A 13,648-nucleotide genomic window follows, 5' to 3' on the forward strand; every position below is an offset into this window, starting at 1 on the left:
GGCTGTAGAAGGGACTAAGTGGTCTCCGAGGTTGTTTACACTTCTAAGATTCTGTAGATTTATTAAATAAGCAATACAATCTGACCAGTTAGACTGATTTTTTTTTCTTTTAAAAATGCTATTTGTTATATGGAATAGTTTCAGTGAGGGAGAGGAGGAAGGAATGCTGGGAAAAATGATGATGATAAAAACCTGTTTTAAAATAAGCAATACAATCAGTAAACGAAAATCTTTTCAAGGTAAAGTTTTCTCCTCACTGGGAAATGTTGCATTGAAAAGAGATATCTAGGGAGCCACAGAGCCCATGGAATCCCTGGCAAGGCAGAGCGGCAGCCTCTGGCACATTTTAATTGGGAAGGAAAGGAAATTAATTCCAGGAAGTGGTTTTTTGTTCTCCTCATTTCTTTAAAAAAAAAAAAAAGCCACCGTGTTTTTTTATTGGGATTTCTTTTGCCATTAAAATTCCTAAATTAAAACTCAACTCATAAGATGAGAATACAGTTCCAAGATGCCAGTTCATTCTCAGGCACCTGTGACCATGGTAGAGATACCACTGAGAAAAGGGTAGTGTCTGGACTGAGAGGGTGGAATCTGCTTTTTATAATCAGCTCACAGTTCTCCACAAACTCAAGATTTACTTGGAGCAGGGACTACCTCGGGAAAGTTGCTAAGTCAGTATAATTTCTATTAGCTCTTACCCCCTTCTCTTTTCTCAGGCTCTTTCATTCACACCCACATATGCCCCCAACAGGGTTACCACCGTTGGATCTTATTCTTCTCACCCATTAACATTTGCCTACCAGGTGTTCCATTCCCTAAGGATCATCTGAGGCTAGGGCAAGTAGAAGTTATGAGGTTAATCTGGGAAACTAATATGTTCTAATTAGCTGCTATTACCCCTCCCAGGTGACACAATACCTTTATCTAGTAGTTACAAAGCAAAAGATCTCTAAGGAGTGACTTTCATGGCTGGCATTCAGGCAGGCCTGGTGAAGTTATTTTAGAACGGAAGCATTACATAAGATCCTAGATCTAGAGCCAGAGTTCATAAATCCCAACCCCTCATTCATAGTTGAGGAAACTGAGACCCAATGGTGGGCCTTTACTAGGGCCAGCCGAGGCTCCAGGGATTCTAGGAGTGAGGACTGGATCCTGCTGGGGTCTCAGGTTTCAGTACCATCCACTCCATCCCTTTGGCTCTCCTCTTCCCCATCATTAGTTCCAGCCCTACCCCACGATTCCATCCCTGGTTCTCCCTCTTGGTCCACCCTCCAGCACAATACACACACACACACATACACACACACACCAGAAAAGCTATTAAATAATGACAGAAAATTGTTAATACCAAATATAATATTACTTGTCAAGTCCCTTAAATGATCCCACAATTTCTGATCCCTGGGCTACCAACCTGCCAGGCTGTGTGAGGAAACTGAGGCACACAGAAGTGATCACAGAGGTAGTATGTGGCAGAACTAAGATTTGAAATTAGAGCCTCTTACACTAAATTCAGCCCTTTTTTGACTGTATCATGCTGCTCATTGTGAAGAATGTCCTTAATGAGGACTACCATAAAAAGGCACAATGGCTGACTGAGACCCTTCACTATCTATTTGACAGTCGGATATGGAAATGTGCAACTAAGTGTGGGAGACTATGTTCTTGTGGAAGTTGCTAAAACCCAGTGAAAGATACCAAGCCTGTGAACCATGCCCATGGAGCCATTTCTGCCCCCCCATCCCACTCTTCCTTAAATCTCCATTGTGCCATCTTAAGCCTCTGTCCTATTACATCTATAACAACCCAGTGTTAACACACTGCCCTTCATACTAGACCTGTTCTTACCCTAATCTCCACACCCAATTATATATTTTGAATTACAAATATCTATATATCTATATCTTACATTTGTACCCCGAGCCTATTACCTCTCTGGCTGGGGGTGGGTAGCAGTTTTCATCATGACTCCTCTAGAATCATGGTTGATCAGAGTTAATCAGAGTTCTTAAAGAGGCCTTTCAAAAGTTGTTTCCCTTTACATTGTTATCGTTATAGTATAAGTTATTTTTCTGGTTCTGTTCATTTCACTCTGCATCGGTTCATACAAGTCTTACCAGGTTTCTCTACAACTATCCCCTTCATCATTTCTTATAGCACAACAGGATTCTATACCATCCGTATGTAATGTTAATGGTGGGGGGAGAAGTATAAAATCTTCTCTACCTATTAATAGGCCTCATGTGGAGCCCATTAAGGGAAACTTGCTTGTAGGAAGGCTTACACACTTTTTGTTAATTTCTAATTAGGCACTGAATCAGGAGGGTTGTGATGCCTTCTGACTCTGAGCCTATTAGCTGAAAAAGTATGTATTGTGAGAGGTGAGCTTTTGCTTTGGAGGCTTGCTTATGAGACAGATGTTGTGATTCCCTGGTAGAGACTCTGAGTGGCCATATGTTCAGAACACCCCGACTGCTCAGTAGTAACAGCTCTCTTGGGTTCGGAGGTGTCTGTAAAGCTTCGATTCAGGCAGTAGAGCCCTGTCTGTTGGTCTTTATTTCTCTTTGTATTTTTTTCTATGTAATTAAAGAAGATCATTGACCCCTTTTAAGTTGCTTTCCTTAGTAAAGCAGATCTAAGAACCTGCACTAATACCTGTCCTGGGTATGCCAGTGTGGTTGCCGTTACACCATATACCATAATTTGTTCAGCCATTCTGCAATTGATGAGCATACTCCTTAGTTTCTAGCTCTTTGCAACCACAAAGGAACCGCTATAAATATTTTTCCTCATATATATCTTTTTCTTTGATCTCCTTCGATTATAGACTTAGTAAGAGTATTGCTAAGCCAAAAGGTATGCACAGATTAATAATTTTGAAAGCATAATTCCAAATTGCTTTCCAGAATTTCTGGACCAAGTCACAGTTCTCCTAATAGTGTATTAATGTGTCCTTTTCTTGCAGCCCCTCCATTTGTCATTTTCCTTTTTGGGGTCAGCTTTGCTAATTTGAAGGATATAAGATGGTGGCCATGTGATTACTGAACAGGTAACAGAAGCAAGAGATATTGTAGAGGTTAAGAAGAGTAATATTTGGCATTGACTGGATTTGTGGGAGAGTAAAAAATTGAAAATAATACTTGGGTTATAAACCTAGGAGCCTGGAAGAATGGTGGTGCCCTTAATAGAAAAACAAAGAAGTTCAAAAGAGGGCTGTGTTTGTGGAGAAAGATAATGAGTTCTATTTTGGATGTATGGCATTTGAGATGTTTTTAGTACATTTAGTTTGCAATGTCCAATAGATAATGGGTGGGGGGAGGTGTGTGAGAGAGAGGGAGAGAGAAAGAGGGGGAATGGGGAAAGGGAGATGGAGGGGGAGAGAGAGAGAGACAAAGACAGGGACTGAGGCTGAGACTACTGCTAGATATATAGATCTGTAAGTCATCTGCATAGAGATAATAATGCAACTTATGGAAACTGATGAAGTCAGAGAGACCATATATAAAGAGAAGAGGGCACAGGACAGGACCTTGAAGTAGACCCGCAGTAAGGGATGGGATGTGGATGAAAAGCCAGCAAAGGAGACTGAGAGAAATCAGACAGGCAGGAAGAGAACCAAGAAGATGTTTATAAGAAAACCCAAAGAAGAGAAAGTATCTAGGAGGTAAGGGTGGTCAGTAGTGTCAAATACAGCAGAAATGTCAAGGAGCATGAGTACTGGGAAAAGACCATCAGATATGGAACTTGAGAAATCCGTGGTAATTTTGAAGAAAGGAATTTCATTTGAGTGGTGAGCTTGGAAGGCAGATTGCAACAGGCTTGAGAAGTGAGGGAGAGGAAACAGAGCAAATCAGTGTAGGCAGCTTTTCCTGGGGTGTCGGCTGAGGAAAGGATGAGATATAGAACGATACCTTGAGAGCATGGTAGGATCAAGTGAAGGTTTTGTAAGGATGGAGAAGGCTCGAGCATGTTCACAGACAGTAGGAAAGGAACTATTAAATAGGGAGAGTTTGAAGATTAGAGAAAGGGGAAAGATGATGGGGGATATCTGTTGGAGAAGAAGGGGAGAATGGGATTGAGAGAATGTGTAGGGGCTGACCCTGTAAGAGTTACTCCATTATCAGAGACTAAGAGGATAGAGCGGGAGATTACATCAAGGGGGTTTGAGATGGAGAAAAAAGGGAGGAGAGGGAGTTAATGGCTTCAATTTTTATGATAGAATATGGAAGTCCTTAACTGAGAGGATTATGGGGAGGAGATGTGGGAGGTGTGAGGAGAGAAAATAGGTTTCAAAAAGCTTCTGTGGGGAGTAGGATAGAGAATCAGGATAAAAAAATTTGCCTTGCTGCATCAAAGGCCCTGTTGAGTTTAGATAACACAAATAACCATTTAGCTCAGTTGATTTCTTCTGTTATGCAGCAAGTGAGTAGGAGCACAGGTTGCAGATGGTGGGACCAAATTAGGGATGGGGATTGACAGGTGTAAGCAATAATCGAACAGGCAAGCTATGGATTTGAGAATAGAGGTCAGCATAGAGGAGAAGTGGTTAACTATAGTGTTGAATATATAATCTATAGTGTTGAAATTAAGAAAGCAGGAAATATATTTGATTGCTTACCATTTCAGGGAGGGAACTCTAAACTTTAAAAAAAGTAAATGTTAAAAAATTTCTTCAACATTTAATTGAGAAAAATAAAGTATTATACATTAACAAAAAGAGGAGGAAAGTTAGGTCATAGCCAGAGGTCATAGAGTGAGAAAATACTGAGAGATGGAGGGATTAAAGGTCATGATGAGGATGAAGATTAGGTTTAAGAGGGCTAAGGCATAGGGAATAAATAAATGAAAAGACATTATTAAGCATGTACACTGTTCTAAATGTTTGGGATACAAATAGAAAAACAAGACAGTGCCTGCTCTCAAGAAACTCATGATCTAAAATGGAGAGACAACATGTATGGGAAATATCAGCTGCATATAGGAAGCGTTAGCTGCAACTCAGATGGAAAAACCCAGGGATCTTTATGGTTTAGAAGCAAAGCAGGTAGGAATACATCTTCTTTAGTGTCAATTACATTGATGAATTCGTATGTTTCTGATGTTGAACCTTTCAAAAGGGCCAAGGACTTTGGTGGCAAAACCTTCCTTTTTCTAATCTTTATTATTGGTGATTTTTTAGGAGGTGGGGGCTTCAAAGACTATGCTGGAAGCATAGTTGTCAGGGCTCTTGGTCTCACATGCTTGTCAATAGCAGTTGATTGGCAATCAGTATTGGTGGTGGCAGGAATGTTGGCCCCGTTCTTCACATTTTACCCTCTATGATAGCTGCTTGGCCACTTGGAACCAGCTGGTCCAGGGAGGCTGCCCTTCTCAGGACTCTTCAGTGCAAGGTCCTGGGCCACCTTCAATGGGATACATGGGGTGGTGGGGATGGTTTGACTTGTGTGACACATGTTGCTTCTTGTCTTTCCCTCAGGGTGCCTTAGTGCTTTAACTAGGAGAGGTTAGTATTGATAGGACTCTTCTTCACATAGGAAATGGAATCTTTGGAGGGTTTGATTAGATAGAAGAAAGTTAGGGTTTGGAGATCATGGAATGTTTGTGGATGATGGTGACATCTGGGGTATCAGTCAAAATCCTTTTTGTGCTGAGCACAGAGGATACAAAGCAAGGCAAATCCCTGCCCTCAAGGAGTTTATATTCTAATTGGGGAGGCAACATGCAAACAGCTGTATACATAAAAGGTATAGCTAGATAGTGATAGCTACATATATATCTTCATATAAGCAAGGATTTGCCTTGCTGTATAAGCAATATCTATCTAAGATATATATATATATATATATATATATATATATATATATATCTCTTTATAGATCCCTCTCTGTGTGTCTCTCTCTCTGTCTCTCTCTGTGTCTCTCTCTCTGTCTCTGTGTGTGTGTGTCTCTCTGTCTCTGTCTGTCGGTCTCTCTCTCTTTCTCTGTGTCTGTGTGTGTGTGTGTCTCTGTGTCTGTCTCTGTGTGTGTGTCTCTCTCTGTGTGTCTCTGTGTGTGTGTCTGTGTATCTGTGTGTGTGTGTGTCTCTGTGTCTCTCTCTCTGTCTCTGTCTCTCTGCATGTCTCTGTGTGCGTGTCTCTCTCTCTCTGTGTCTCTCTCTTTCTGTGTGTGTGTGTCTCTCTCTATGTCTCTCTGTGTCTGTGTGTGTGTGTATGTCTCTGTGTGTGTGTCTCTCTCTGTGTCTGTGTGTGTGTGTGTCTCTGTGTCTCTCTCTCTCTCTCTGTGTCTCTCTCTGTGTCTCTGTGTGTGTGTATCTGTCTCTCTCTGTCTCTCTGTCTCTCTCTGTCTCTCTCTTTCTCTGTGTCTCTGTCTCTGTGTGTGTGTGTGTGTGTCTCTCTCTTCCTCTGTCTCTCTCTCTGTGTCCGTGTGTGTGTATCTCTGTGTCTGTCTGTGTGTCTCTGTGTGTGTATCTCTCTGTCTCTCTCTGTCGGTCTCTCTCTCTGTGTCTCTGTGTGTGTGTGTGTCTCTCTCTCTGTCTCTGTGTCTCTCTCTCTCTGTGTCTCTCTCTCCATGTCTCTCTGTGTGTGTGTGTCTCTGTGTGTCTCTCTGTGTGTGTGTGTCTCTCTCTTTATCTCTCTGTCTCTCTCCCTCTCTATGTCTCTCTCTCTGTCTGTCTCTGTGTGTGTGTGTGTCTCTCTCTCTGTGTCTCTCTCTCTGTGTGTGTCTCTCTCTGTTTCTCTCTCTCTCTCTCTCTGTGTCTCTCTCTCTCTCTGTGTCTCTCTCTGTGTGTGTGTGCCTCTCTGTCTCTCTGTCTCTCTCTCTGTCTCTGTCTGTGTCTCTCTCTTTGTGTGTCTCTCTCTGTGTCTCTCTGTCTCTTTCTCTGTGTCTCTCTCTCTCCCTGTGTCTCTGTGTGTGTGTCTGTGTGTGTCTCTCTCCCTGTGTGTGTGTGTGTGTGTGTCTCTGTGTGTGTGTCTCTCTCTCTGGGTCTCTCTCTCCATCTATCTCTGTGTGTGTGTGTCTCTGTGTGTGTGTCTCTGTGTGTGTGTGTGTCTCTGTGTGTGTCTCTCTGTCTCTCTGTGTCTCTCTGTCTCTCTGTGTCTCTCTCTGTCTCTCTCTCTGTCTCTCTGTGTCTCTGTATCTCTCTCTCTGTGTCTCTGTGTGTATGTGTGTCTGTCTCTCTCTTTCTCTGTCTCTCTCTCTGTGTGTGTCTCTCTTCCTCTGTCTGTCTGTCTCTCTCTCTGTGTCCGTGTGTGTTTATCTCTCTGTCTGTGTGTGTGTTTCTTTCTGTGTGTCTCTGCGTGTGTGTCTCTGTCTGTGTGTGTGTGTCTCTCTCTGTGTATCTTTGTGTGTGTGTGTGTCTCTGTGTGTGCGTGTCTCTCTCCCTCTCTGTCTCTCTGTCTCTCTCTCTCTGTGTCTCTGTCTCTGTGTGTGTGTATGTCTGTCTCTCTCTGTGTCTCTCTCTGTCTTTCTCTCTCTCTCTGTGTATCTTTGTGTGTGTGTGTGTCTTTCTGTGTGTGTCTCTCTTGCTCTCTCTGTGTCTCTCTTGCTCTCTCTGTCTCTCTCTCTCTCCCTCTCTGTCTCTGTGCGTGCGTGCATGTGTGTGTGTGTGTGTGTGTGTGTGTCTGTGTCTCTGTGTGTCTGTCTCTGTCTCTCTCTCTCTCTGTGTATCTTTGTGTGTGTGTGTGTGTGTGTGTTTCTGTGTATGTGTCTCTCTTGCTCTCTCTCTTGCTGTCTCTCTTGCTCTCTCTGTGTCTCTCTCTCTGTCTCTGTCTCTCTGCCTCTCTGTGTGTATATACCTCTTCTTCTCAAGGTGCTTCCATCATCTAGAATTCAAAGAACTGACTTCTCCAACATGGTCTTGCTTCCCTAGCTAGCTGTCTTCTCCAGCACTTTCTGCATCTTCCCTCCTACCCTACTTTTCATTGATCCCAGAGGGGAAGTTAGAGGGTCACAGGGAAAGGGAGCTTGCTAGCAATGATAGAGGAATTCCCAAGGGCCCAATGGAAAGAGGTGGTCTGGATGGACTGGGTAAGGTTGAGGAGAATGGAAATGAGATCATGAAGGGTGGTAATTGGAAACAGGGGTGGTTTACCGTCAGGCAGGCAGCAATTAAGTATCACAGGGATTGGGAGAGTAACTGTAGCTCTTTTTAAAAGTTTCTTATTTGTTCTATGTTACAAACTAATTAGAGCCACTATATACTTCTCCGTTGCTCTGTGCGATACTTAATTTTAAGTTTTTGGAGACTCTAGTGTTGTATGATTTGTGACCACACACTAGGCATTAGAAAGGTAGGGCCTTTAGTTCTGAGAGCTCAGGGGCAATTAATGAAGCTTTGCAGTTTCCTGAAGGCAATGCAGACTGCTTTCCTCTTATTTAATTCAGGACAGTCTGTACCCTTCAGCCCCTTGGTTTTTCCTCTGTGTGTAGTAAGGTTATGGATTTCTTCCAGAAGTCTCTGCAGTGTTCAGTATGATGCCATCTGCAAACGGGACCATCTAGAGAACCACCATCCACAGTCATTCCCTCTTTAACTTGGTTTCTATATTGGATCTCATTTGTCATAGTGGCTAATGCCTTTGTTGAGCTTATAGCTCCATGTTATGCCTCACCTGGCATTTATTGTACAAGCAGAGGCATTGGATGGGGTCACCTCTGCTTATTTATCTTTCAGAAAGTAGCCAATGATTTTGGGGTATAGATGGAGATGACTTGTTGAAACAGAGCCTTTAAGGTGGTATTTTTTCTATTGAATCATATGCTTTTGTAACAAATAAACAGTAAACATAGTGGGCACCCTTATCATAACTTAATGAACCAAATGCTTATATCAAACACAAAGCTTATTATAGTAAATTAAACATTTCTGCTTTTATTCAGCTAGGTTAAAAAGTGTAGGCAGACCTGCCTGGTGTCAGGAAGAATTTGGGCTGAATCTATAAAGAAGATCAGGTTACAGGTTAGCAGGAATTTTGACCAAAATTGAAAGCACATCGAAGGCTGCAGTACTTTACTACTTTAGTTTCCTCATGCTCACAGCCATCGGTAAACTCCTAAAGTTTTTGAATATTTCATAACTTGGAGCTATTTCTTAGATAATATTTGTAAAAGCACTTAGCACAGTGCCTAACAGTAGGTATTTAATAAATGCTTATTTCTTTTTTAATAAGTAGGGGAAGGGAATAAACTTTTATATAGGACCCACTAGATGCCTGGCACTTCGCTAAGTGTTTTTTACAAATGTTATCTAAGTAATAGCTCAAAGTTGTAAAACCACAGCATTCAGATCAAAAGAAAAGCTGATAGATTGATGAGACAAAAACATTACACGCTGGGTACCATCCCACAAATGAATAGCACTTTGATACAATTATTTCCCAAAGATCACAACCCAGGAAACGTAACACTAACATAAAACCAAATCATGGACTTAAAACATTGCCAGTAGAAGTATCAACAACCTCAGATATGCAGACAATACCACTCTGATGGCAGAAAGTAAAGAATTGAGAAGCCTCTTGATGAGGGTGAAAGAGGAGACAGTAAAAGCTGGCTTGTAGCTTAACATAAGAAACAAAACCAAAACCTAAGATCATGGTAACTGATCCCATGACTTCCTGGCAAACAGAGGGTGAAGAAATGGAAGCAGTGTCAGATTTCATTCTTGGGCTGTAGCCATGACATTAAAAGATGCTTGCTCCTTGGAAGGAAAGCTATGGCAAATCGAGTCAGTGTACTAAAAAGCAGAGACGTCACCTCGCTGGCAAAGGTCCATATAATCGGAGCTGTGGTTTTTCCACTAGCAATGTATGGTTGTGAGTGTGTATTATAAGGAAAGCGGAGCCCTGCAGAATCTATGCTTTTGAACTGTGGTACTAGAGATGACTTGAGTCCCTTGGACAGCAAGGAGATGAAATCCGTCAATATTTAAATTAATTGAGGCCATTCACTGTGTTGAGGTTTAGGGGTGCTCAAGACTCCAAAATACCAATGTGCAGGGTCCTGCTCGACTGAATTCGACTCAAGCCTTTTTACAGCCAAAGAGAAAAAAAAAGTTTATTAAAGATTCTCCATATTGGGTAGAGTCTTAAGAAATCTCACCATTCATTTATGACTCATTTTCACAAGCTGTTGAGCTAGATTGAATCTGAGCACCTTCATGGAAGCAAGATGAGATTTATATAGAGAAAGGCTGTGGGAGGGATCTAGGGGTGGTTCTGGGGGGATGGGAGGAAGGGTTTAGGGAAGGTCTTGATGTGACTGGGGTAAGGAGAGGTCAAACTCCAGGAAAGGGATTAAGGGTGGGAAGTAGTTGAAGGCTACCTGGAGATGACAGACAAGGGAGGGCTAGGCTAGGTTAAGAGTAACAAAGATTGGGCCTAGTGATAATGAAAGGCTTATGGCCTCAGGCAAATGTCTCATCAAGTGGGAAGATTCAAAGTGGGTTTAAGGGGGCTCCCAGAGACTGTACCCCATCAACTGGAAGGTCAAATACTGAAGCTTAAATACTCTGGCCACACAATGAGAAGACAAGACTCATTGGAAAAGACCCTGATGCTGGGAAAGATTGAAGGCAAAAAAGAAAGGAATGGCAGTGGATGAGATCGATAAATAGTATCTGGAAGCAATAAAAATGAACTTGGGATAGACTTTGGGAGATCATGGAGGAGAAGGGCCTGGCATGCATTGGTCCATGGGGTCATGAAGAGTCAGACATGACTGAACAACTGAACAGCAACTTTTTCATTTAATCTCCTTGATCAGAAATGATCTTATCTAAGTTAACAATCTATGTCCAACTCATTTCTAGTTGAGAGAGGAGATATCCAAACTGTAGTTCTCCATGTCTTCTAATTGTACCCTCTACTTTAAGATAATTTGAGGTAACATTTATAGGATTCTTGAATGAGGAAAAGTTCATAAAATATTAAAATACAGTAACATTCTGGAATAGTCATCACTGAATTCCTTCTGGGATTGCTTCCCCCAAAGGACTAAAAAGAGTTCCTTCTCCTGATATAAGTCTTAACCTTGAATGAAAAGAGGGCATAGACCTCTGCTGGGTCTTGGCTGTAATGTCTTCTGAAGCTATGATCTTATCTGGAGGCGAATGAAATTTGTTTATCATCCTTATTCCATTTCAAAAGAAGGCCTTAGCTTTTGTTCTTCAAACTTTCCTAAAGGGAAAAGTCTGGAAAGAGCTGTAGGCTAGAGAAAAATTCTTTTTTTTTTTTTTTTTTTTTTTTTGCTCTTTGGCAGGGCAGTTGAGGTTAAGTGACTCACCCAAGATCACACAGCTAGTAAGTGTATCAAGTGTCTGAGGCCGGATTTGAACTCAGGTCCGCCTGACTCCAGGGCCGGTGCTCTACTCACTGAGCCACCTGGCTGCCCCAGAAAAATTATTTCTTAATATTTCCAGGGAAACTAAAAAGGTATTTTAAGATATGCTTCCACACAAGCATAGCAATCTCCTTATTTTCCTCTTATTCAGGAGTTTGCTGGAGGTAGCTGGAACCCCTTTGTGAGCAGATTGTTGAATATTCTATGTGAGCATTTATGTCTCAGCAATTTACAAATCAGGGCTTGATTTCTGGTTTTGTTGATTGTCTAGACTTAAGAAAGTGTTAATAATGCAGATTAAATTTAAAAGTGTGTTTGCATATCCCTAACTCCCACACCCAGCCAGGTTCTTAAACTCACACATCCGGATTCTTATCTCAATTAGATCTAAAGCTTTCTCAAACTTTTTGAAATCCTGGGCTTCCCTTTTAGCCCAGGCTAAAGATTCTGATAGCTGGCAAAGGTGAGGACCTTGTATCATCCCTGTTTGGATAAAAAAAAAAATAATAAATTCTATTTTCTTGCTTTAGGGAAATAAAAATTGGGTTGCATTTTAAAATTTTTATACTTTTAAGAGGACTTTTATATACTGTACTTTTCTTTGTCTTTTAATTGACTTTCAACTATATACTGTCAGTGTATGCTATACTTAATTTTTTTTTAATTCTCTCTTTTTGGACTCAGATTAACCCAGACTATGTCTTGAAAATTCCAGAACTGCATTTTTCCTTGTATTGATTCAGTATTTAATTTTCTTTCTGATACTGTTAATTTCTTTTTTCTTTTAACTTTTAAAAATTGTTTTAAAATTGTATTTTATTTTATTTTCACATTTATATTCTCTCCCTCCCTTTACCTTCTTTTGACAACTGAGAAAGTAAACAAAACCAAACCCTTGTTACAAATATATATGTGTATGTGTGTGTATATACGACATATATATATATATACATACATGTGTATATTATATATATATAAAATAGTGTTAATTTCTTAACATCATACTTCTGTTTTTAACTCATATTTCAAATTGTTTTCAGATCTAGTTTCCTTTTATTCTATGGAATATCATCTTCAAATTCGCACTATTTTCTTGTGCATCTCAAACTAATTGCAAAACTTTACTTTCTGGTGAGCAGGGCTAAAACTCCAAGGTTTGCAGGCATCATCTCACTTTACCAGGTAAAACATTTCCAATTTGGTTTCTTACTTAAGAACTTACAAGTGTATGGCCTATTTTAATTTTTTTAGATGCCAGCTTCTAATTTATTTAGACAATTAAATTCTGCCAAATCATTCAGAGATACTCATCATGAGTAAGTAAATCAACCTCTTAAAATGAAATTTTGTGGGTTTTTTTCTCCCAAAATATTATTATCATTATTTTTTGAAGACTGCTTCCTTTCCAAACTGGAGAAATGAGTTAAGAGTACCATAGCTGCATTAAGAGGCTCATAAGTACCTGAAGAGACTTCAAACTACAAAAAACTGCACTTTTTTTTTTCTTCTTCCCAGCTTTTGGAGTCACTGGAGGGAAAAAAAAAACCTGACTTTATTTCTATTTAGGACTGAGCATTCTATGGTAGACAAAACCACTCTCTTTCTCTAACAATAAAATCTTTTATTCTTCAGAGAAGGAAGAGAATGAGAGAGGGGTCTGAGTGGGTTGGTATAACATTTGCACAAAGTCTAAACTTCTGTGAAACCTAGGGAGCTACAACAAAGACAAACAAACAAAAAAACCTTCTAGAGCATTTCGGAATCTATAAAAAAACATTCAAACCACACTTCCATCATTATTTGTAAGTCGGCCTTGAACAGCTCATAATTCAGTCACAAAGCTAGATTCAATTTCCTAGTCATCTTATGTACTATATATACCTAACTTTGTCTATATTTGTTTGCATGCCATCTCCTCCATTAGATTGTAAACTCCCTGAAGGCAGACTAGTTTTTTGACTCTTTGTATCTTTGGTGCTTAGCACTTAATTTTTAGTGATCTTTCTGTTTTATTTGTCTTTCTGCATTCCCAAATTGGGCAGAATTAGCAATGGAGAGACTATATCCTTTGAAAGCTTTAAAATTTTAGGTGGAAAAGTTCTCATTCTTTCTTCCTTTTTTCCCTTGGTAGGTCAGGCCACGGGAAAAAAATGACAACTGAATTTATTGAGGACAAGATACAGACGTTACTGAAGCATATACTGTTGTTGTTTCTCCTTGAAGAGGACCATGACATCAAGAAGAAGATGTCATGACTTGGAAGTGAATTGGATTCAAGTGAGGAAAGGCTATGCAAAGACACCAGTCTCTGT

Source organism: Trichosurus vulpecula, chromosome 1, assembly GCF_011100635.1.
Source record: "Trichosurus vulpecula isolate mTriVul1 chromosome 1, mTriVul1.pri, whole genome shotgun sequence".
Lineage (NCBI taxonomy): Eukaryota > Metazoa > Chordata > Mammalia > Diprotodontia > Phalangeridae > Trichosurus > Trichosurus vulpecula.